Raw genomic sequence first — 25,054 nt, 5'->3', positions numbered from 1 at the left:
AAACCTTGTTCAACTATAACATTGTGTTCTGTAACATCCCTGCTTATAAAATCCAAATTTATTATCGAGCAAGATGTACCTTGAATGCGAGTCGGCTGTTGGACAATTTGAACCAGGTTATGAGTGAGCATAATATCAAAGACAATATTAATAATTTTTAGAATATGCTAGTTCCTTCTAGTCGCTCCCAATCGACGCTGGATAAATTAATATGACCGAGCAAGAAAATTTTCTTATTTAGGCAGAAGTACATGCACTCTCGTAGTTTATTTCGGTAATAAGAAGCAGAATGAGGTGGCCTGTAGCATGGAATCGTGATAAAGTTATAACCCCAGCAAGAGATGTGTAAGCATAAACACTCAAGATCGCGGAAGCAGTCGAGTACTACTGCCTCAATTGAAGATGTAACAGGGATTGCTACGCCCCCGCCCCTAGTTCTTCTGTCTCTGCAAAAATTTTATAAGAAGGAACGACTTAGTCGCCTACTATGTCGCTTTGCAAACAAGTTTCAGTAAGGTCCGTAACGTGAAGGTCATGTTCAACTTCCTTTAATTTAAGGCTATATGTTTTGTTAATAATGATCGGGGCCTTAATATTTAAAAGGCTAAGGCACTTCTTTGGCTTAACACGAATAAAATGACTAATTGTTTCTTTGTAGACGCATGAGGAAGTGCTCGTTTAGATACTACTGCTGAAGGTTTGTGCCGCACATACCTGCAATTGATCTGGTGCGGTAAAAAATCTTCCCACGTCCCAGAGGAGCTTCAGTAGACGTCCACGGAACAATTCTCTAGCGAACGCGACCCAGACAAGGAGAAGTGGGGCAGTTTATCACTATGTTTTAGGTTAGCTAGAAATAAAAACGATTTGTACTGGAAATTGTCAACTGCTCAAGGCTAAAATGAAAATGATGATTTTATAACTTCGGTTCGTTCAGTACAAAACTGCAGTTGATTATGCAAGATTAAGCCATTTGTTGTCTGACGTCGCCTTCGAGAGAACCAATCGCAGCACAACATTACGCATCAGTCATAGTAACCGTTCCGGAAATCTGAGCCGGTTATTACCGACATTCCTCATCATTATTTTGCAAGCTCCCCTAGTCATGAAGCACCCAATAATACTGAATGCCTGCAATTATAGGATCAGAGAAATTAAGCTTTTTATTTTTGGCAAGGTATCACGGTGTGCTACTTGGCAAACCGGATGGAAGTAATTTTCACATGATTGCAGATTGTTAGCAATAATGTTTTAGCGACTTTTGGAATGCAATCTTTATTATAAATAATGGTGTCTAAAAGTGCGCAGGAGAGGACAGCAACGAAAACCTTTTTGAATGACTAGCGGAAGCGAGCATTTACTTTGCCAGAAACGAGATGTCGTTGTTTACTGCAGAGAAATGTCGCTATTTTGAGTATATACATCAGGGCTGCTTCTAAGGATTCCCATGGGCACTGTTACAGAAAAGATAGAGAGAACACCGTGTGAATTCACTCAGTACAGTAAACTTGTAAAATATTGATACGTTTTCTTTATATGTGTTACAGTTTCAACGTGCATGTTGCACTGATGCTATGGCAGCCGAAAGAAACACGCAGAAAAAAAAGAGAACAGGACACCACTGGCACCCGTGGTGTTCGAATGCGGCAAGCTGGTATGACGCTATTGACTTCAAATTGTACGGCTGCAAAATCAGAGCGAATAAAAAATATCACCTAGGTCATCTCATGATGAGAATTAGTATTCGCGCAATAGCGATACAGTGCATTCTGGAAGACGCATTTCTTTACATTCTATAGGGGTCATTCTAAGAATTCGTTTGCTTGGATTACATAGAAAAAACTCCGATTACCCGCCGTGGTTCATCAGTGGCTATGGTGTTAGGCTGCTGAGCACGAGGTCGCGGGATCGAATCCCGGCCATGGCGGCCGAATTTCGATGAGGGCGAAATGCGAAAATACCCGGGGTACTTAGATTTAGGCGCACCTTAAAGAACCCTAGGTGGTCGAAATTTCCGTAGACCTCCACTACGGCGTACCTCATAATCAGAAAGTGGTTTTGGCACGTAAAACCCCATAATTTTATTTTTTTAAACTCCGATTGTATGACGACTGTATGGCGACTGTAGGACGACTGCGACGACGACTGTATGACGTCGACCTTTTAATGTTAAGGTTAGCGTAAGGATGCCAAACAATAATGCAAAATTGAAGCTTAGGTAGCATGAATAAGAGCATAGCTGAGAAGTTTAACCTTAGAAGGAGAATTTCGAAGTTTGGCTTAAGTTAGAAAGTTTGCGGAAAGCTGAAGATCAAATGTTATCAAAGGCCAGTATTCCAAGAGAGGTCATTAGTGGTTGTCACTCCTAGGTACTTGTCACTTGTAACTTGTTTCAAAGGAAGAGATGTCAGGTTATAAGTATATTTAAGAGCGGTTTTCTTAAGCGTTACACAAAGATAAACAGTTTTATCGGTATTAACAGTGATGCCAAAATCTGTGCACCCCTTAGATGGATGGATGGATGAAAAAATTTAATGAAGGTCCTGAGGTACACGACTCAGTGCACTGCGGGCCGCTGCCACGTTGGGATAGTCAGGCCATGCCCGACCGCCGCATCGTGGGCCCTCCGGACAGCCCATAGTTGGGGCCCGACATCGGGGCTCTTGATAGCGAAGAGCCACTTGTCCTCAATGATTTGCTTTGTGCCTCGTAACGAGGGACAATGCCAGAGCATATGGTCTAAGCTAGCGAAGTCATTGCAGTGCCTGCAAGAACTTGTGGCAGAGGTGTCGGGATGAAGCTTGTGGAATAAAGCCGGGCTGGGATGCGAGCCTGTTTGCAATAATCTGAGGGTCAATGCCGGCGCTCTTCTTGTGTGAAAGGGGAAAGTCTCTCCTGCCGAAATAAAAGTGCTGCGTAATTTCATTCTATGGGGTCGGTTGACCACTGCGGGCCGGCGTTGCAGTTCTCCGTGCTCTCAGAAAGTGAGACCTTGCGCCTTTGAGTGGGCCAGCTCGTGGAGGTTTGTCGGGCTTCCCATGACGGATCCCATGTGAGCGGGGAACCACGTGAGATTGTGGGTGGCGATGCTTTTTCCCTCGAGGATTCGACAGACTTCATTACACACGGCGCCAACGCTGAAGGCGCGGATGGATGCCATGGAATCGCTGAAGATATTGACATGCTTGTCGTCCAGGAGGGCCACGGCAGTGGCCACTTGCTCGGCCGCACGCAACGACGTGCTTCGCACCGAAGCGGCGTTCACGTTCGAACCCCAGTGGTTGATCGACACTACCGTGAAATTGTTGCTGTTGCAATACTTGGCCGCGTCAACGAAGCAGCTGCTTAGATATATTAATGTAATAAGGTATATTAGTGAGATAAGGATTCAACTCAAACCTAATGATGTACACCTTTGCTTTTCCGAAATAAAACATCATTCGCAAATATTCTGATTTGGGTTCCACGACTTATTACAGAGACCATGTCATTTATATATAAATAAACAGCAAAGGCCCAGAACACTTCCTTGAGGCACACTTGATGTGGGAGGAAGACTGCAGGAGTCACAACCATCAATTGAAGCAAACTGCGTTCCGTTACGCGTGTAATTGGGAATCCAAGAGATCCAAACTTAGGGAACGTTATTACTTAGGTGTTTATCGAGCAATTCGTCACGAATAACTCTTTCAAACGCTTTGCTAAAATCTATGAATATCGCGTCAATTTGTCTATTATTATCCATGGATGCTGCAAATGAATGAACTGCCGTGACCAATAGGGTCGCAGTAGCCAAATCTCTTCTAAATACTTCTTGAGCGCTTGATAGTATAGAGTTTTCCTCAAGAACTTGAATCAAGTCTCTTGCTGCTTCCTGTTCCAACAATTTACAGCATGAAGATGTCAAGGATATTGGGCGATCATTTTCGACAAACAATCGGTCACTTTTTGATAGACGGCTATAACTTTAGCTGTCTTTCATTCATCAGGTAGCCTGCACCTAATAGTGAACATCGAAACGAAATCACAGGAAATTTATTAATAGTTTCGGCATAGCGACAAAGTAAAATATTGGACAACCCACCAGGACCACAAGTCTATTTTGTTTTCAGATTTAACAGCACTGCGACTGCACTGTCATATGATATAAAATCAACCTGGGATGATAAAAATACAACATAACGTAGATTCACGCGTGTATTTGTTTTCGAAAGCAGTCCAATAAAAGAAGTATTAAAATACTCAGCGATAATTTTTCCATCTGCAACAGAGTTACCATGAACCGAAATCGGCGTCACGTGCATGTGAGCATCGCTCAAGTAATCCCAAACACTCTTAGTTCACTTTTCATAAAATTAATGACGTTATTGTGGACAAGAAGCCCTAAGACTCGTGTATTGCAGGTGTGAGAGCGTTTTTGATATCATTATTGATAATCGGATTGGTAGTAGACCTTCTAGCCCGTTTTAGTTCCGTTTTCAAGCAATATTCATTGACGTTACCCAGGGTGTACGCTTGATGATGTGTGGTGTTTTATGGCGCAAGGGCCAGGTTTGACCAAAGAGCGCCATGACAGGTGGTAATGTTGACGATGTATTGTGGATGAAATGCACAATGAACTCATCATGGTAGATGTGATATGGCTGCAAAAGGGCCTACAACTTACGCTGTAAGTGGAGTGGAATATATAGGTGCCAAAATAATGACTGTGACTAGGATGTGATGTGGGCTATGGCAATGGGCTTTCGTTGAAAGATGATGCAATAAAACAACACTGACACCAGAGTTCCAAGAGAGCCCTTGAATGCAGGGCTGTTAGTCGTGTGCTTAAAATTTGCCTGGTCAGATGATTTTCAGGGTATCCGTTTCGGCTAAGAACTCTAAGACTGTTTGCAAATTAAAAAACGGTTCATCGCGAAGAAAAAATGCAGGGTGAAGGGGTAAATTCTCGCGATATGCTGCAGGGAAATACGTTTTCCTCTCTGTTTCTTTTGCAGGGCACTGAACAAGAACATAAAGGACAGTGAGATTATTGCCGCTCTTAACACAAGTGGGAGGATCGCCCCTAGTCTAGAGATGAGAGTTGGTGCCGTATGTGTGGCCTATCCTTAATCGGCAAAGAAGTACTTCCTTGTACCTTGCTATTTTCCCATTTATCCAGTTCCCCAGTTTTGGTTTTATTATGTGAAGCTTATTCATTGCCTGTTTATCCCATTCGCTTTGCCAATGACTCCGCAATTTACTGCGTAGGAAAGGCTTTAGGTCTGTGGCAGGGATGGGGATATTTGAATCTGCATCGCTAAATGTTACTGACCCCGCGCTTTCGTCAGCAGCTTCGTTGCCTTTTATACCTTTGTGACCAGGTACCCAGCATATGACAATCACTTGATTGCACATATATAGGGAGCACAACAGACCGTGCAGCTCAGTAAAAACTGAGTTTTTATATTTTCTTGGTCTAAGTAGGGCTCTGACTACACTTAATGAATCTGTAAATACAATAGCCCTAGCAAGTTTTCTGACCCTTATGTTTTGAACAGCAGATAGTATAGCGTAGGCTTCAGCTGTAAATATACTTGTGTGTGGATTTAGTGCTCCGGATACTGAAAATAAAGGTTCCAGAGCTGCGTAGGAAACACCTTTAGAGGACTTGGAAGCGTCTGTGCAATATTCTATACAGGAGTACTTCTCCTGAAGGTCACGAAAATGGAATTGTATATGTGCTTCTGGTGCCCTCTTAGATATTTCTACGAAAGAGACGTCGCATTCAATGGTCTGCCATTCCCATGGTGGGAGCAGGCGAGTGGGTGCCATTAGGACATTCTCTGGGACTAAGACACCTGTTTCTTCTGCCAGTGTTGTCAAACGAAGGCTCAAGGTAGGTTTAATAGCTGGGCGGTTACGAAATTATCTGGCTGTAGACACTTCATAAATGAATGAGCGACATGGATGCTGAACATCTGATTTGACCTTGAGAGCATAGGAAAAAGTTAAATATGTCCTTTGGAGATGCAGTGACCATTCATTACACTCCACATACAGGCTCTCTACGGGACTTGTCCTAAAAGCGCCTGTAGCCAGACGTATAACCATGTGGTGAATGTGATCTAGCATCTTTAAAGCACTAGGCGCAGCAGAGCTATATACTATTGCTCCATAGTCAAGGCGGGACCGTATAAGGCTTTTGTAGAGGTTCAAAAGGCATCTCCTGTCACTTCCCCAAGATGTGCGGGACAAGAGCTTTAGTAAATTCATTGCCTTCAGACATCTCGCTCTCAGATATTTAAGTTGAGGGACAAATGTTAGTTTAGATTCTAAGATGATTCCTAAATATTTATGTTCGTGGCTGACAGATAGCCGTTGTCCATTAAGATAGATGGCAGGGTCAGGTAATATACCTGTCTTCTTAGAGAATAGAACGCATGTGCTTTTTTGGGGGTTTAACTTGAATCCATTCTGGTCAGCCCACTTAGATATTTTGTTTAGGCCAAGCTGTATATGTCGCTCACAGATAGAAATATTGCATGATTTAAATCCTATCTGTACGCCATCCACATACACTGAATAAAACATTGTTCGTGGTATGACGCTATAGAGGGAATTCATTTTTACGATGAAGAGCGTGTAGCTCAGCACACCACCTTGTGGCACACCTGTTTCCTGTGTAAATTGACGAGACAGCACTTTACCAACCCTCACACGGAACGTACGATTAGAGAGGTAGCTTTGAATCAGATTCAAGAGATTTCCTCTGACACCGATACAAGCCAGATCCCGAAGAATTCCAAAACGCCAGGTTGTGTCGTATGCCTTTTCCATATCTAAAAATATGGCTAATAAAAACTGCTTGTGCACGAAGGCATCTCAGATATTCGCCTCCATGCGGACTAGGTGATCTACCCTAGTATATCTACCCTCCCTAAAACCACACTGCCAAGGGTCTAGTATTTTGTTGCTGTGAAGATAATGAATTAGGCGTCTGTTTACCATTTTCTCAAAGAGTTTACATAGGCAGCTTGTCAGGGCTATAGGCCTGTAACTGCAGACCGAGGTTGGATCCCTGCCCTCTTTGAGAATAGGAATTACGACTGCTTGCTTCCAGGCAGATGGAATGTAACTGGCAGAGATTATGGAATTAAAGAGTGATAGCAGTGGTTTTGTGTGTTTCGGCGTGTAGGTGTTCAATCATCTCATAAACTATTCGATCGCCTCCAGGAGCTGATTTATTGCAACAGTTCAGTGCAGCCTGAAATTCCACCATGTTCAATGGCCGTTTGTAAGGTTCATTTTTATTTCCTTTCTGATTCAGAGGCTGCCGTTCCGCTTGTCGCTGATATCTTAGAAATGTATCGGAGTAATGAGGTGAACTCGAGATGTACTGAAAATGTGCTCCTAGCGAATCAGCCTGGTCCTCAATAGTGTCTCCTTGCGTGTTTACCAAAGGTAGAGGATGAGTTTCGCGGCCTTTTGTTCTGTTGACCCTATTCCAGGCTTTCCATTCGTATGTGTATGAATTGATGCTACTGATGTATTTTTGCCAAATTTGCTGTTTGGCCCGGCGGCAGGTTCTTCTGCCTAGTGACTTTATTTTCTTGAAATTGATCAGATTCTCGGCAGTTGGAGATTCGCGAAGGTGACTCCACGCCTTATTTTGATTCTTACGAGCTTCTTTGCACTCCGCATTCCACCAGGGAACACGTCGTTTGAAGGGCCATTTACTTGATTCAGGGATACATAGTGACGCCACATCAACAATATATGCTGTCAGATATGCCATGGCGTCATCAATAGAAAGTGCAGAGATGTGTTCCCAATTCATGGGGGTGAGTTCTTTATAACGTTTCCAGTCGGCTGACTCGACTTTCCAGTGGGGGACGCATGGAGAGCATTCATCACGTTTTGCTAATTTTATGACAATTAGAAAATGGTCGCTTCCATATAGATTTTAAGCACGTTCCACTCAAGACACGGTACGAGTGTACCAGATGCAATACCTAAATCGATCGATGAAAATGTTTTGTTTGCCACGCTATAGAATGTAGGCTCTTTATTATTTATTAAGCATGCACCTGTAGTGAAGAGGAAGCTTTCTACTAAGCGTCCCCTGGCATCACAACGATAACCTCCCCAAAGAGTGTTGTGCGCATTAAAATCACCGACGACAATATAAGGTTCGGGTAGTTCATTCATAAGGCTTTGTAATTCTGTGTATGAAAGATGGTAACTCGGGGGGATGTATAGTGAGGAAATTGTTACGAGTTTATCAAACAGTATTGCACGGACTGAAACTGCCTCTAGGTGTGTTTTAAGAGGTAATTGCCGGCAAGCAACACCCTTATCTACAATTATTGCCACACCGCCAGACGAGGCAAGGGCGTCGTTGCGGTCTTTTCGGTAACTGGCATACTGTCGGAGAAAGTTCGTGTGTGAAGGATTAAGATTCGTTTCCTGGACACACAGCACCTTTGGATTATAGTTATTTAAGAGTTCCTAATGTCGTCTAGGTTGTGGAGTAAACCCCTGACATTCCATTGTATTATCGGTGTATCCATATTGTATGTGTTTTGCGCTGTGTGTCTAAGAAATATAGATTAGATTATCTCACGAGACCTTTCCAAGCCCCGTGAAACGGGGTCTCACTATCTTCCGGGCGCGCTCGAGGGAGCTGCGCCGTTCCTTTGGCGTCTGGGACGCCGGATTTGTGCTCGTATCCATGACCTCATCTGAGGCGGTGGATACTGCCTGCGCGGCGGCCACTTTCGCGGGAATGTTGGGCCGATCTGCTGGGGCAGTGGCCGTGGGTCCAACAGGCCCGAGGGTCTGCTGGTCCTCCTTTGCGGGAGCCGCTACAGCGCTGGCTGTTCCAGCCGGGGGGGGGGCGCATGACGTGACCGCGGTCACACTCCGTGTGACTTGGGCGGCCGCTGAATGATGTAGCGCTGCCCCCCAGCGCGCCACATCGGTGTAGGAAGGACTAGACTGATTGTGGAGAGCGAAACGTTTACGTGCCTCTGAAAAAAGATAGGTTTAGTTTGACTTTAAGTTCTATGATTTGTTTCTCTTTCTTCCACAAGAGGCACGATCGCGAGTAGGATGGGTAATCTCCTTTGCAGTTGGCACAGCACATTGCTGAAGTGCAGATGTCTGAAGCGTGTTCGGTTGAACTACATTTAGCGCAAGTAACACGCCTTCTGCAGGTTTGCGAACCATGCCCAAAACGCTGACACTTGAAGCATCGACGCGGATTTGGGATGTATGGTCGAACACGTAGCTAGCAGTAGCCGGTTTCTACTTTTTCAGGCACGTTGGTGGTTCTGAAAGTAATGATTATATGTTTGGTCGGCATTTTATTCTCATCTCGCTTTAGTGTTATTCCTTGCACTTGTTAATTGCTAATGTTAATTGCTAACGTTATTCTTGCCATCCTTCTAGTAGTTCGCTTTCACTTAGTTCGAGAAGGTCATCTTCTGAGACGACCCCGCGCACTGTGTTCATGGATCTGTGTGGTCCCACTGAGACTGGAACTTCCCCAAATGATACAAATTTCGAGAGCTTGTCATATTGTGCTTTGTCGCGAAGTTCGAGAAGAAGATCACCACTTCCCATCTTCGTTACTTTATAGCCTGCGCCAATTGCTTCCGTGAGGAATTTTGCTACAACAAATGGTGAGATCATTCTGACTGTTTTGCTATCGTTCTGACTGTGTACAACGTGGTACTTGAGAAAAGATTGCTTTGTTTGCATGAAAAACGTGAATCGGTGCGCCCCCTCTTGAGGGAGCGATCAGGTAATGGTGGAAAGTTGCTTGCCATATAGCATTGGAAATTTCGGCGGCGATGGTGGCCACCCACCACCGAGCCCAACAAGGGGACGCTACAAGGTCGGAAGAATACCTGCAGGCGTCAGCCATGCATCGCCGCTATAACCTAATATATATACCCGAGATTGAATGTATTACACACGGTTAACCCTTGCCGCCAAGAAATATGGAAGTAATAAGAAGTGAAGAGAAGACAGGAAAGATGGGAAAGTGGGAGAGAAAGACGAAGATTGGAGAGGAGGACAGGAAAAGGCAACTACCGATTTCCCCTGGGTGGGTCAGTCCGGGGGTGCAGTCTATGTGAAGCAGAGGCCAAAGGGGTGTGTTGCCTCCGCCGGGGGGCCTTAAAGGTCCAAACACCCGGCATCGGCTCAACCGCCAGGATGCCCCTTTCCCCAGACACGGCTAAGCCGCGCATGGCTACACGGGGGAGGGTGCAACCCTCGTGTGCTCGGGTACGTGGTGTACACCAAACGCCTTCTGACGCAGGCACCAAACGCCTGCTGACGGGAACACCAAACGCCTGCTGACGCAGACGCCCCGGCGGGGCAGGGTGTACGCTTGTGCACTTTCTTTCGCTTCTTTTGTACGAACGAATTCAAGCAATAATGTCAGATATCAGCAAGCTGTTTCCATGGCAAAGATACATTATCGTGCTCGTCAGCAAAATCACTCAGGAAATTTTCCATATGCACAATCAAAGAAGCATCATCAGCTCTCTCGTAATCTCTAAGATAGCGCATACTACTAGTTTCCCGAAGAACACATTTCAATAGGGGAATTGACATATCTAAAGGAAGATAAACCTTCCAACCGATAAACCGATAAACCTTCTTTAACTTTAGCAGCTTGTTCTGTAACATCCGGACTTCTATAGGCGAAATCTGATATCGAGCAAGATGAGCATTGGATGTGACTCCGCTATTTAACAATTTCAACTAGGTCATGAAATGGCATAAAATCAAAGAAAATATTGATATTTTTGTTCAGTTTGCTAGTTTTTTTTAGTCGCTCCGAATTGACGATGGGTAAGTTAGAATCACCGAGCAAGAAAGCCTTCTTATTCAGACGGAAGTACACTCACTTGTAAATTGAGTAATCAGGTGTAGAATAAGCTGTGCTGTAGCATGTTATAAGGATAAAGCTATGACCCCAGCCGAATATTTTTAAGCATAAACACTCAAAATCGCGGAAGCAGTCCAGTACTACTGGACTGTATTACAGTTCCAGGATTGCTTTAGATAACCGTTCGACCATTAGGGTGACACAATGGGTACCAAGAGAAGGGAATCGTAGTAGAGGACGGCAGAAGACTAGGTGGTGCGACGAAAACAGGAAATTTGCAGGTACTAGTTGGAATCGGTCGGCGCAGGACATGGGTAATTAGATATCGCAGGGAGTGGCCTTCGTCCTGCAGTGGACATAAATAGGCCAATCATCATGATGATGCTACGCCCCACCCCTGGTTTCTGTGTCTCTGCGAAAAGCTTTATAAGAAGAATGAAAGACTAAGTCGTCTGCTACGTCGCTGTGCAACCAAGTTCCAGTAGTGGACTGAAATGTGAGGGCCGTGTTCGATTAACCTTAAGTCCAGGCTACCTTTTTGTTAATAATGCTCCGGGCATTGATATTTAAACGTCTAAGGCACTTTTTGTTTGGATTAACTCGAGCAAAATGACTAACGCTTTCATTTTAAATGTAAAATGAAGTGTTACTTTACATATTATTGCACAAGTTTTGTGCTGTATATACATACAATTGCGCGTGAAAGGGCAGTTTGGATTGTTGTTTTTGTTTTTTCCAGAACTACTTTATCATTCTTGTTCTGATAACAAAAATGGGCCGCGTTATAGATATACAGTTTATCAAAAGCCATGGAAACATTACCATGCTTTTCTCCGTTTGTTTCTTGTGCTTGTCCATAACTTTCGTCTGACCGCACGTACTCTAAGCGAGAAATCTTCGCCAATAGAATATTCAGAATGTTTAGTTTATAACCTTTCTTAGAATCTTTATTTTAATCTTTGAGTCCGTTAACTTGAGAATGATGCGCCTTAAGCTTCTAGTATTTGGTCGGCCCAACCTCTTAATGCTCTCTATATCAATGTCATGCATTTGAAGAATTTTCTGAAAAATACCTTATTGACTGCCTTTTCAAATGATTGGATATCTTCTGTGTCAGATACTGGAAGACCATAAATGATCAATTTATATCGCCTGCTATGGTTCTCTAAATCATCCATTCGTGCCTCAAGTGACTGGATTGTGTCGCTCATGTGTTCAATCTGATTCTGGTATGAAGAAATTTTCACTTCTAGGACAGCGACAGCGTCCACTTTACCATCAACAGTGGATAATCTGATGTCTGATTTATTTGATGTCGGACACCATTATTTCACTTGACTCGGAATTTCTGATAGGTCAGGACCAGGATTTGACTCAATATCACATCCATGTAGCAGTAGCAACCGGAGTGATTCAAGTGCAAGACACGGTACAAAACTCATTAATGGGCACGGCCACATCAGCCAACATGGGTTGCTAGATCGAAAACATTTTGATGGTGCCTTCTCATCTGCGCAAAGAACCGTATTGCGAAGCAACCGCACGTTCTCGGTGCATGCCGCTGAATGAATCCGGAATGGTTCTGCATGCATGATAGCAATTGCCTGACAACGGCGTAATCATCACGATGTCGGGAAAATCGCGGCGTAATCGCGATAGAATGACGAGGTCATAATTATGGCTGCATGACAAAGGACTGATGACGACAGAACTATGGAAGCGTTTTCACAACAGATGCATGAAGACAATGGGCTGACTTCATTGAAGTGATGATGATAAACCGACACCGTCTTGACGACAATGGTACGTCAATGACTGTGTCCCGACGATGGGTTGACAATGACGACATGATGTGAGTCGAATTGCGATGTTAGAATGATGACAATACAAGAAAGGCTATAACATCCCGACAAACGCTGCGACCCTAGCTATTAGACAACTTGGGGTCCTGGGTCCCCGTAGAACGCGGCAGGACGGCGGCTTGGCGAGTGTTAAAGCAGGGAGCTGGAATGCTGAAATGCGATTGCCACGATTACACAAATCAGCAGACGAAAGGGGTCACTGCGTTGACATAAGTTGCTCTGAATATATATATATATATATATATATATATATATATATATATATATATGACGTAGTAGTTCTGCGGAAACCCGCAAGGTGGAGAGAAGTAATGAATAAAGGGAAAATCAGACATCCACCCGTTCGTAGCAATTCGTAGCAGGAACGGGTGGATGTCTGATTTTTCCTTTATTATATATATATATATATATATATATATATATATATATATATATATATATATATCCAAAGAGAGAGCGAGACACATAGATTCGAAACAGCTCCGGTAGTACTTGGTTGCCATAGCTGTGTCTATCGAAAGATCGCTAGGTGGGTTCCTAGCCAGTCAAAGCGCGTGTCTCGCATATCAGACGCCATAGTCACGCTCCAAACCACGCATGGTAGGCCAATAACTAGACTCTAATACTTCATGCCCCTAAAAGCTTCGTATAGTAATAACTTGCCCGGAATCCGCGAGACAAGTAGTTGGTGTGCTCAAATTCACGTGGAGGAACCCTGCCTCTCCTACACGTTTGTTTTTCTAAAGTCGATATATGTGTTTGTGCACGTGCTCTCTTTTAAATTTCTGCATACACTTTATTGCATTTTCTTATGGTAAAATAGTTACACCTAAGATTCTGAACGTTCGCCAACCAAAAATATTTAGGGAAACCGTGAAACATGCGCCTGGTGATTGTAAAGCATATTAAGACTGTCATGCTTTCAAGCACAGTCACCAGGTGAACACCACCAATGCGAAGGCAATCATTCGTTCATAAGGTTGCATACCCACACAACAGAGCATACAAGCAGCAATTTGGGCCACTTGTAGTTCTTGGATAATAACATGAGCTCTAGAAAACTATTTTCCAAGCGACTTTTCTTACTTTGAAGGGGCTAACATGACGGTAATTGTTCTGTCATGTTAGTAAAAAAGTGGCCCTTGACTAAATCGATAATGGTGCCGCTAAACAGACAAGAAAGTCGGTAAATCTTGGACTAAAACCTATAAAATGGCAACACTGTCCCCGGCCTGTGGCGATATGCTGGAAACTCTTTATCTTGGCGTATAGGCCATGAAGGTTCTCATTAAACACAATCATTATACTGTGAGGGATAACAGACGACGGCAAGCTTTCTGCATATCACATCACTGAAACTGCTCATTCCTTGTAACCTTCTTTCTCAGCCAATACAAAGCACCGCTCTAGGGCTCTGTCTTCCAACTCTGAAGCCGCTTTTCTCGCTTTATGCTCTGTGAACAGTTCATGGCGTTGTGGCACCTTCCTCCTCAGTCCTAGCGGAGAGGTTAATAACCCACGGTCTCAATTGAGCGTCCTCCGGGCCGTCCTCGGCAGTCTAGCTGTCGATGCTTTGCTGTCAACAAAAGCAAACATTCAAGTGGATATAACATACCATACAATCAATAAATATTTGAAAGCTAATCAACATTAGATTATACTTATTATTGTTCGAAAAGAGCATGCTTTATCCGGCAGAAATAATATTTTAACTAGCACACATCAATGAATCGAAATCTGCCACACAAAGGCACATGCTCTTAGTTAAACACGAAAATAGCAGATTAAAGACAACTGTATCAGCACGAGAGTTCTTGCTTTACAGACCATCCGGGCGTTGTTCACAAGTATACTTATGAGTTTAGCCCAAAGTCCAACTATTGGCACTTTTGCTCTCCAACATACGAAAACACGTTCACGCTTATTTCTTAGAAGTTTTTCAACTACGCCGATAAGGTTATATAAGAGTGTTCAAATGCAGCATATTTTTTATTCTGCGAACGCATGATCACCCGCGTTATCGGTTTCTTTCTATGCACGCTGTTTATCGGCACGTCCACCTATTGTGTTAAAGGAGAGGCATTGTGTTGCAACGCCTGCAGATTTTGCGCTTTCTCGTTTTGGCCAGCAGATATGCTCGACACAACAATTGTACAAAAGAAGCGCCTCCTACCACGCTGAAGCAAAAGGAGAAACAACATACGTACTTTGCATATTGCACCAAGCTGTACCTGAACTTATATTTCCAGACGTCATTACACAGCCATGTATTTTTCAGGAAACATTGCATTACCAAAAAGAACTTCTTTTTACACCACCAATGCCACATTTTGATCATGCACCCATTAAAATGCGTTGGTCTAATTAACTGCTTGTTATGGGGCTAGTGTATTTCTATGATTATCATTCCGACAGGTTACTGAATTCTTGTAGTCAATCTTCTGCCTTGCACCAGACAGTCTGGTATTGGTTACCATGGCTCTATTTGGGAGATGATAGACACTGGTACCTTTCTTCGTGTGTAGCCTCGGTGCTGTATTTGTTTCATTTGTCGTATTAGGTCGTTAGGCCGATAAGCTAGGCTAACAAGCAAATTGTAGTACATAAGCGGTGTTGTATACGGCAAGGCCAATAGTTTCCCACCTAAAGAAGTGTCCAATGGCTTTGTTAGATATGTGGCTTTGTGTTCAAAGCATGACAATACCAATCTCATTGTGCAATTGAAGTGCACGACAAGTTTAACTAGTAGAGGAAAATCAGAAGTTAACGACTGTCACGGGTTCATGGTGCTGTAAAAAAAACTTGCCATGTCCCAGAGGAGCATGAATTGCTGCCGTATTTAAGGCTTCATTATTGTGTGCTGTGCTAGTAGCGATGATGGAAAGTTATAAAACTTGCGGAAGCAGATGTTTTTTGCGCTTTCACAGCGTGTAACAGCGCAAAACAGCGCGCTTGTTTTGTTGCTTAGGATTGGCTGCCTACTTTCTGTGAGAAGAAGGCTTTTGAGGCTAGTTTTTGGGCAAATTCCTTTCAGTGTGGAGTACTAGCACAAATATCAGCATTCTTTGTCTAGCCAATATTGTATACGTAATGTACATTATGTTTATACTCATGCGAGAGCTTTGTTTGAGTGTTATATACTCCACGCCCATGCATTGTACTCTTAGGCAAAAACATTGTCGCGGCTTGCGCAGATCAACCCGCTTCGCGAGTTGTTTCTATTGCAGCGATCAGATTCGTTTTTTGCCGTTCTAAAGGCGCCTGCCCGGCGTGAAAATACTGCAATGAAGGTTAGGCCGGCAAACGCCAAAGGTGATGCGCTCGCGTGCGTGCATCACTATGCAGTTGCCCATTAAACAACTCGCATGCTTTTGCGGTGCTCGAAGTGCGTACATGTGTACTTGCGTGCAGCCATTGGACTGCCTTGTGTCCAGCTTGTGCAGCTTTATTATTTAATCACCTTAGTACCATGATGACTGAACCCAAGGCGCGTGACATATTCGCCTGAATAACGCGAGCGTCATGTAGAAACGTGCGCAATCAACGCGGATCACCTGACCTATTCCATTCGTTTCGTCATGACGTAAACATATCTTTGTGCAGTGCAACTAGTTCATTGGCTCTTAAGTGCAAACATCACAGTAGAACCTGCTCTTCATTTTTCAACAAAGTGAATGCAAGGGTAAAAGTTGCTCATAAAAATGGTTTCCGTCAGTGAGCACTTTTCCTGAGCACTCCCTTTGTGCACCTCCGTTTCTTTACGCAGTTCCAAGTCAATATGAGCCGACAAACTCATGCACCACTTTATCCTGTGGAGGCATCCTACTCACAATGTGAAAAATAATTGGCACTGATGATAACTGCTTGCCATGGACCAAAACCATGGACCGACAAAGCTACGCACTCTCAGTACAATAATAACACGTGTTACGTTTCTAGCTCGATATATGCCAGAACCTAGCCTGCGCACTCCATAGCTGAATACACCTATACACCTGTTTATGATAGCGCGATCAGGAAAACGAATCTGAACGACCACCGAGAATAGCACTGGTGCATAGGCTTACCCATGCCTTAGCTCCGTACCTCGTCAACAAAAAAAAAGCACCGTTCGTACATGTTTGCACCCCCGTTACCCTTAAAATCATTCCCTAACATAAAACAAAACAAAAACTGAGTTTTTCAGAGAAACGGTGAGCCACAAAACTTAACCAAAACATACAAAATATTTGAGAAAGCCTTGCCGCGGAAACTTGACGACCAACTGCCATGGCATGAGCCCGCTGATACGCGCAAAATAAGAAAAAATCACAGAAAAGGGCGCACAAAATACGACGTAAATTCACTCGACCAATTAGAAGACGCCAACGTTCTATCCTGCCTCCGTGCATGTTCCTCGCAGCTGCAGCGGCAAGATAAAAATATGCCGCTACATTTTAGTTCTATTCAGGGACCTGATTCGAATGCAGATTTATGTTCGGAAACAGCAGATCGCAGTTTCTTTTTCATATGGTGACAACATGCCACCACTCAGAGCCAACAATCGCCAAATGCTGCTTCATTTGAAAGACCGCACAACATACATATAAACACCGCGTATATTCGCACCTTGCAAGCTTGCCTGTGGGGTGAAGCGGTAGCAAGTCCTAATCGCGTGTCTGACTCCCAACCTGACAGACCCGTTACGAATCGTAGAACGTGAGAGTTGCTTTTCTTTTTAAGCCAAAGTCGTTTACCTTATAGATATAGATTATTGTTAGCCATCACGTGACTGTGACATAGGCTTGTCGAGATGCCGTGGACGACGCCGCGTTTATTCCGATAGTGAAAAGAATGTGAAGAATATTCTTAAACTATGTTATGAATTAGGTCACAAAGAAATTCTTGTGAAACGGGATGTGTAGCGATAATATTTCTAGATGGCGAATTATGTAATAAAGTAAAATGTAGGCGCGACAAATGGCAATAATCAAAAAGTGCAAGAGGAGTGCATGAGATCCCCAAGCGCTCTAGTTCCTCAAGCTCGATGCTATAATTTAAGCAACAGAATTGTTACACGATATAATTTTCGTCGTGAAGGAAATATGAACCTTGGTCTTATAATATGTTACGACTAGATATCCCAAAACAATCCCTGTGAAACTGCATAAGTAATGAATACTATCTCTAGATGGCTAATTATGTAAACACGAAATATGGAAGTAAGATATATGGTAAATATGAATAACTGAAAGACCACCGCCTCAGATCCCGAAGCAATCTAGCTTAGCAAGCAGTATCTCGCAATTTAATGAACAAAATTGGTACACAATTTAATTTTGGTTGTGAATCGAATATTATTCGTATTCCTTAAATACGTGTTCAAGAGATATTACAATACAACCCCTCTGAAAGTGCATACGTAATGATACTCTTTTTAGAAGGTTAATTATTTAATAACGTAAATTGCTGGCAGATGGTAATTGTGGAAAAGTGGGAAAGCACAGCCTCAGATATCGAAGCGTTGTAGTTTAACAAGTTGGATATCATAATTTGTGCAAGAAAACATTCTGGTCATTGAAAGCAATGTTTATTGGGAAAGGGCTGCGCGTGCTCTGTCTGAAATAATATTTCCTGTAGTATATAACACCAGAGTTTAAGTCTCTCAGAACCTGATACCAGCAGTTGCTAAAGATAAGCATAACCTCTGCAATCAAACTGTTTTATGTGTGCGCTGAATTCATTCACCCTGTAAATAAAAATAACTAATGTAATTTATTTCAATTTGAATGACTCAAGGTGGAGGGCCTGACAGACTATCTCTACAGTCAGGTGAGCTAGAATCAATACCAATAAACGAACTGGCAAATCGTTCGATACTTGGACCTATCTTTTTCTCAGGCAACGTTATCATCGATGTCCCCGTTGGTATTAGTGAAATGACGCCACTTTATTAACAGCTGCTTACTGGTTCTTAAGCCAACGTTACTTGCCGCAAACAATAAATCACGAAAGCAGGTGCGAGAACATAGCTTTCTAAATGGTCGGGCTGGCTGAATTTCTGTCTGAGGCACAAAGAAAAGAGAAATAACAATACTGTGGCGTCAGGTGGCAATGATGACAAAGCAAAAAAAAAAAAGATGTGTAATCACGAAGTATAAATACCGCTATACACCCAATCGCAGCTCACTGCGCGTTCCGCCACCTACTACACCCGACATCGAGAATAGTATCCCGTAGGCAAAGTACGTGGATTAAGTACACCGCCACACTAACGTGAGTATTTACCATCCACGGGAGGACATTATTCGCAGGTTTTAGCTTCCAGACATCTCATCCACGAAAATTGTTGGCCACAGATAGGCGTGCTAGGGTGATAGCTAACAGTTTTCTAAGCAGGGCTTTCTAAAATCAGCAATATCTTTATGCATTAGCCTCTTTTTTAGCTTGTCTGATTGGATATACGAGTGTTCACGTCCGACTAAGAGCTCAAATGTAGAAATTGCACAGTTGGTCTTAGAAAATGTCCGTCAGGCCGTAATTAAACACCAGTGTTAATTCGAATGGACTCGCACGTAAATGCTTTGAGAATTCTTAATTTGTAGCTGTAAGAAAAGTCAGACATGTGATTTCAAGTTTTCGATGCATATGCATATATAGGCTTTATTTGTTGCCACTTAGCATGAACATTTTTAAGCGCATTATTATTAGAAAAATATCATGGACACCAATTTAGAAAAGTACAATTGGCTTCCTATTAGAGTAACGCTGTTTTACAATGGCTCTTGCACTAAGCTTATCCCTCCGCCAAACTTTGCAACAATAAAAGAACTTCGCGCGAGATACATATTTTATTCGCTTTACCTATCGCTATCCGCTACGTTAGAACATGGTAGTTTCAATACACGCTTTTCGGTATTATTGTAGATAACTTTTTATTCTTCCTTCATGGCCGGGCCCTTACATGTACATGTACATTGTCAGCGGCATTGGTGGCATTGAGCTGAATCATCACCGGTACATTTTATTCAGTTAAGTCGGGCAGCTATTGTAGCAGCCTTTGGCGCTGAATTTATTGTTCTTTATGAACTCTGTTTATAGTATAATGTGTAAATTAATAGTAGAAATCTGAATTTGTCGAGTGCCAAGATAAACTGGCTACATTGTGCCGCTCTTTTGTCAGTCAGCAGCACGCTGTGTTCTCCTCATTCGCGAAGTATATTACCACTGCCGCGTCCAGCCTCCGTACGATCCTACCGTCGAATTTCTCAAGCAACAACACCCAGCCCGATCATCGTCCTTCATTGTTGATGCTCAATAATAAAATAATCTAGGTGACCTGGTTCACCGACTGAGTGTTTAACATTTGCTAAATTCTAAATTGAACATTTTTGGAATATGTTATTTTGTGTTACGAAAAAAAATGTGTTTTGCAAGGATTTATGTTTGTTTCATGGTCATGAAAAAGCATGCGTAGAAATATGACAAAATTTGCGAGTGATAAACGCGTGAAAACGAAGGACTGGTAGCAAACCGCAAATAGCTAATGAAGTGTACGTCACTTTTAGTGACTACTCTAAATCCCCCCACTGAGGATGCAGGACAAAACTGCACATTTTACACTTTTTGAGGTTTTCTTAGCTTTGGTGGGATCGCCATTTCCACATACGCATCACATAGACTGCGCGCACCAGCGCCTTTCACCTCATCCACGCAAATCAAATAAGATAGTCACCGATTGGTTCTTCAATAGTCGGCGCATCACCGCGAATGCGCAGCGAACTACGTTTTACCGCTTTGTTGCCAACAGTAAGCGATGAGACAGTGGCGAGCCAGTGCAGCATGCGCGCGTGCGCCAGGCGGGTGCCGCGCCGATCTGTAGGCTACTTGCGTGCACGTTCAAACAATTCCCTTTTGAGACTAAACAGAGCGGCGAGTGCTCATTATTTGAACGTTTATTCACAAGTGGTGTTTCATTGTTGTGTTGCTTTCGTCACTGGTACGCACAGCTGGGGAAGTACTGCTCCAGAAACCCGACTAGAGGATGCTTCAACTTACAGTGAGCCAACGCGTCTAGAAATATAAACCACAGATACGCTCGTCTCAACAGTAACGTGCATCGTCATACATAATACTCGCTCGAAAGGTTGCCGCGTAGACAGCCGCAAAGGATTTCCTTGTTAGGGCTAAATAATGTGTATAGCTCTAAACGATTCTAATTTATCAACCACTTCTTCTTACATGCCTAATTACGAGAAGAAAGGGGGCTAACCGAGGGGCCCGATTTTTATTAGTCATATCATAAGAAGCCAACAAACACTGACACCAAGGACAACATACGATAAAATTACTTGTGCTAATAAATGAAGTAATGAGACGATAAATTAATGGAAATTAAAGTGGATGAAGAAACAACTTGCCGCAGATGGGAACCGAACCCACAACCTTCGCATTTCGCGTGCAATGCTCTACCAATTGAGCTACCGCGGCGCTGTCTTCCCATCCACTTTCTTGGGTATTTATTTGTCCTAGTGGAACCCTGGGAGTGTTAGCCAGCGCCGCCACTCGCAGACCTTGGCGGCGGACGTGGAACGTCCTTCATGCCGCAGGCGTCACGAGAACGTGATCTTTTTGGGTGAAGGCAACTGGTCAATAAACCCACATATGCTGCCTAAAGGCATCAATGTTGCCGGGTTCGGGACCCTCGCTATATAATCAACGAGAAGAAAGGGGGTTAACCGAGGGGCCCGATTTTTATTAGTCATATCATAAGAAGCCAACAAACACTGACACCAAGGACAACATAGGGGAAAATTACTTGTGCTAATAAATGAAGTAATGAAACGATAAATTAATGGAAATTAAAGTGGATGAAGAAACAACTTTCCGCAGGTGGGAACCGAACCCACAACCTTCGCATTTCGCTCAATTGGTACAGCATCGCACGCGAAACGCGAAGGTTGTGGGTTCGGTTCCCACCGGCGGCAAGTTGTTTCTTCGTCCACTTTAATTTCCATTAATTTATCGTTTCATTACTTCATTTATTAGCACAAGTAATTTGCCCCTATGTTGTCCTTGGTGTCAGTGTTTGTTGGCTTCTTATGATATGCCTAATTACGGTAGTTCTTGAGCTTTAAACGAAGGCGCACCGGTCTTGCATGGTCAAATTTGCTACCACAATGATAATGTCGTTTGTGACTTGCCAACGAAACTCGGTTTGCAGCTTCCCATCTACTTAGCTTGACCTGGTAACCTTCTCTTGACAGCAGGAACATAAGGTGTGCTGCACGGTTTTACTATGATTCAAACTAACTTATATGGAAACGCACTCACATTAACGTGCAGCTTCTTGTAGGTTAGGACCAAGGCCAACCTGAGGCAGAACTGACAAAGCCATCTTAAGAACAAATTTTGGTGCAGTAAGTGTTTCACGAAATAAGCTTATTACAACGTTTGGGAAAATGCACGAATGAGCAATCGCGGTTAATACAGTTTTTCTTCCCCTTGCGACCAACTTTATGCGGAAATTTTTGTTCGCAATCTGGCTGCTTTAGTGTCTGCTTTTAGAGTCAGTCGCCTCCGAGAACGACCGCACGTGGTAGTGCTGTGGAACATGACAAGACCGCGTTTGACGAAGATAGGTCCTCCTGTCGAAACGTTGACCAGCCTTTCTCAGGCAATTTATTCGTGTTCATTGATTTTATACCACATGTCAGTTAACTAGTTATTGAGGATGATCTTTGCCACGGGCGTTGTATCTCATTTTGCTTTACAGCGTTGCGGGTGAATACCATTCCGTATCCGCGTCGCTATGTCAAGTTCTGACTGGCGCTAAGAGCTTGAGGGCCTTACCGGGCGCGTTTAGAAAGTGGCAGTGTGCATGAACACATGTTTCAATTACATTTATTGCGGTGGTATCCTTGAAGTAATTCACGAGCTTTTCTTGATCTAAGCATACATATATATATATATATATATATATATAAATATATATGCTGAACCATTTTCTTACCTATCTGGGTAGTCCATTGTCCAATGGGTAGCGCATCGGGCTGATCAGAGGTAACACGGGTCGAAACCACCTGTCGGACAATCTTGGGTGACTGATTATGTGGCAATCTGTACATAAGTGCCGCGATTCTACGAATTCCTTTCATGCCGAAATGGCTCACTGTAGACGCGGGACTAGGTAGGAACCGCTCTTCAATAACACTCTTTGACACCGACTTGATGCAATGAGTATGCGTCAGTGTGTCTCTTCTGGTTTTCAGTAAACATATTTCATGCCTGCTTAGGTTATTAGCTATGTTACAATAAGTGCGTGCGGCTCGTCAATGAACGTCTTTCACGACAGCTTAGGTGACGAGGTATGTTTTGCTGTGAATGTGCCGCTATACAATGACAAAAAAGGTTCTTTATATATCTCCTGTGCTAGGTGGAATCAAATCCACGTTTCAAGGGCTCCTCAAGCACAGCGGCCCGAAGCTTTAGCAGGCTGCGCCACAAATGCACTGGACATGTACGGCTGTTTAATGAACATCTTTAACACCAAAGCTACAGCGACCTGCGCCACGAATGATTTGGGAAATGCCCAGTTAATTCCAGCTCTATTTCATAGGCATCCCGCCAACTTGGGTCATTGAGTATGTGCGCCTGTGTATGCGGCAATCGAAATAATAGTTCTCCGCATTCGCAGGCAGTAGCGCTCCATGCTTCTTGTGGCGCATGCCACGCTCAAACTTTTCGGCAGCGCAAACAGATGGCGCAGATGGCGCGGGAGAGGAGCGGTGTTGCAGCATACGCGATTTAGTTTTTTACGTACCGGTGTACCATGCATGTCGGAGGCCACGCGCAGGCTTCGAAGCGGCGCCGTGAGATGGCGCCGACTGCTAGAGCAAATGTAGGTGCAGACCTCCAATTGTAGGTCTGCAGTTTTTTTTTGTTAGGTTCAATGCTGGTTTAGATGGACACAACATCTCGATTCTTCGTGTTCCCCAAATGGATGTCTAGTTGTAACTGCAGAATATCGTCTCGCGCATATAGAACCGTGTTACCTTTGGCTGTCGGCGGATGCCTGTGTGCTTCTAAAACGGAACGAGTGAGCTGGTGTTTCATATCTGGCATGCGCGGAAGGCCATTGGTTTCCTCTAAGAGCAGTGAGCACACTTACCTTTAGGCAATACGGTGCATTCTCTGAGCTGAACAAATGTTCGATTTATACACTCTTCGGTCTCCTTAGAGGATGGTTGCACCCGCAGTCAGGGGCGCTGCCGCTCCCCATGCGCAAAAGAGGAGCTGAAGGGAGCCACTCTGTATCCCAGAAAAGAAGGAGAAGTTGCGGAAAGCACGACACGAAGCGTTCCTTTCTTGCCCCTGTTAGAGTCTGCCACTGACGCCCTTGGTCAGCTACGAAATCTCTTCTGCGATAAGACATAGCTTGTGAATGGTTGTCTCGTCTTGCCTGCTGATGAGGGCTCGCGTTTCTCCAACCATCGCCTGGGACTCTCGCGAATAGTTCTTTCGCAGCACGATCTTGTGGCGGTACACATGGGACTCATTCTTCGTGGTTTCCACTTCCAGAAGTTTTTCTTCAACTCTGCACTCACTCTCCACCAGTTTCCGCACCACGTCATAGCCAAGTATATCTTTGTCAGTCCTCTTAGTAACGGGAGTTGGTTGGCGAAGCCTCGTTCTGCATGCTATGTTGCTGTTACGCAACATGCCGCTGCACACCAGTTGGCAGTGCACCCATGCTTTTATTATAATGTGCTCTGTCGGGTCATGGCCCTTGTACTCTGGGGTGAATTTTTGCTACTGTTGGGTATTTATGCATCTTCTGTAAGCCTGGCAGTGTTAGCCAGCGCAACTCTGCTCATCGCAACGGATGGGCAACATCTTTTTGACTGATAGCGCCACGTTATTCGTGAACTTTATGAGTGGCCATCTGACCATTGAAATCTCATATGCTTGACATAAGAGGAAGCTTTAGCTTGGGCCCAACTCCGACGCGGCCTATTCAAATACATGTAAAACGCAAAAAAACGTTTTTTCTGAGATAACCCCTGCACCAATTTTAATGAAATTTGTCGCATTCGAGAGAGAAAGCTAAATGATGGTGACTGTTGGAGGTGGAATTCCGATTTATGTCCTGAATTTTGTAAAAGAATTTTCAAATATGCGAAAGTTTGAAAAAAATATAGAAGAACGAAATTTAGAAATTCATAACTCTGCATCAAAAACAGATTTTTTTAGATACATGTACAGCACATCAATTTTGTCCGCTTTAGATGTACTATTCGGTGCAATTCACAGAATTGCATTATCCTTT

General features: G+C 43.6%; 1 long non-coding RNA gene across 1 annotated transcript; it reads right to left on the bottom strand.

Annotated features, from left to right (window-relative positions):
• Nucleotides 1-1,444: 1,444 nt before the first annotated feature.
• Nucleotides 1,445-20,631, bottom strand: LOC142587936 (uncharacterized). The gene is made up of 3 exons (XR_012829639.1): nucleotides 20,462-20,631; nucleotides 14,124-14,323; nucleotides 1,445-1,454 (listed from the first exon to the last, which is right to left on the bottom strand). It is a non-coding gene; the product is annotated as an uncharacterized LOC142587936 (long non-coding RNA).
• Nucleotides 20,632-25,054: the final 4,423 nt, after the last annotated feature.

This window comes from Dermacentor variabilis, chromosome 7 (assembly GCF_050947875.1).
Source record: "Dermacentor variabilis isolate Ectoservices chromosome 7, ASM5094787v1, whole genome shotgun sequence".
Lineage (NCBI taxonomy): Eukaryota > Metazoa > Arthropoda > Arachnida > Ixodida > Ixodidae > Dermacentor > Dermacentor variabilis.
Note: the sequence above shows the minus strand (reverse complement) of the source record. Positions and strands in the feature narration are given on the sequence as shown.